This window comes from Octodon degus, unplaced genomic scaffold, assembly GCF_000260255.1.
Source record: "Octodon degus isolate 3935 unplaced genomic scaffold, OctDeg1.0 scaffold00058, whole genome shotgun sequence".
NCBI lineage: Eukaryota > Metazoa > Chordata > Mammalia > Rodentia > Octodontidae > Octodon > Octodon degus.
In genome coordinates, this window is record NW_004524634.1 from 859,652 (window position 1) to 861,168 (window position 1,517).

Here is a 1,517-nt window from a genome sequence, read left to right on the forward strand (position 1 = left end):
AAGAAGAAAGCCAACCCAAGTTTCAAATGGATAAAAATGTAACCATTTACCAAAGAAGATACATCAAATAAGTCATGAAAATATGCTCAACATAAGCCATTCAGGAAATACAAATTAAAAGATCAATGACATAATAGTTCACTTCTACTAAAATGGCTGAAAAATGTTTAACTAACAATACAAATTGTTGACAATAGTCTGGAATAGATGGAATTCTCATACAATGCTGGTAGGACTAAAGATGATGCAACCCCTTTGACAATGTTTTATAAAGTTAAACTACCCTCACCATGCAACCCTGAAATTCTCCTCCCGGAAATGAAATGAAATTCTACTTCCAGCTAGCAGATTGTGCACACACACACACACACACACACACACACCTGTAATTCCAGCCCTCCTGAGACCGAGGGAGAAGGGTCGTTGTAAGAGGCCAGCCTGAGCTACATACTGAGTTCAAGGCCAGCCTGAACTACATAGTGAGACCCTGTCTCAACAAACAAATGAACAAACAAAGCAACCCAAAAATTCTACTCCCAACAGAAGTGACACTATAACCAAAGACCTGTGTGCAAACAACCACAAGTATTTCATTCATGACCACTTCAAACAACACAAATGTATACTAACTTGTGAGGTGATAAACTATATATATATTTGGTATGGGAATCAAACTCAGGACCTCTATGCCACTGCGCTATATCCCCAGCCCTGATGTGTTTATATAATACATTATACTCAGCAATAACAATGAACAAATGAACAAGCTACTGATATGTGCAACAGGGATACCATCTGTGCTGTGATGTCAGAGCTAAAAGATCACCCACTCTGTGATTCAATTAATATGAAATCCTAGAAAAGGCAAACCCATCGCAAGAGAGCAGCTACGTGGCTCCCAGGGGTAGGGAGCAAAGGCAAGATTCCCAGGTGTAGGGAGCAAAGGCAAGATTCCCAGGTGTAGGGAGCAAAGGCAAGATTCCCAGGCGTAGGGAGCAAAGGCAAGAACTTGATTGCAGAAGGGCTTGAGGAAATTTTTGGAAGGAAAAAAATGTTCTATGTTTTGATTGCAGGGGTGGTTTTCTGACTAGACATTTGTTAAAATAAATGGAACTGAGCACTGGAAGTGAGTGCAGTTCTGGTAGATGCCAGCCCCTCCTCCCTTTTTCACCTCAATGAGGATGATTTTCAAATGAGGAGTGAGTCTGAGATTTTTTATTTTTGGCTTAGACAGCTGACCTGAAGTAGAACTTGAGAACAGATTGGGGAATTCAGAAAGAGAAAGAGGACCAGAGGGGTGCAGAGGATGGTGTCAGGAGAATGACTTCTGGTTTTGGAAGTGTTAGTGAGGCTGAGTTAATGAGGGCACAAAGGGAGAAGAGGGATACGTTAAAATGAGGGGGTAAAAGCCCTAATGCAGAAAGATGGGAAAATGAGAACAGGAAATTGGGAAAAGTAGTGACTCAGTTTATATACATCAGCTGTGTATTATTCTTCTTTTCTTTCTTCCTTCCTTT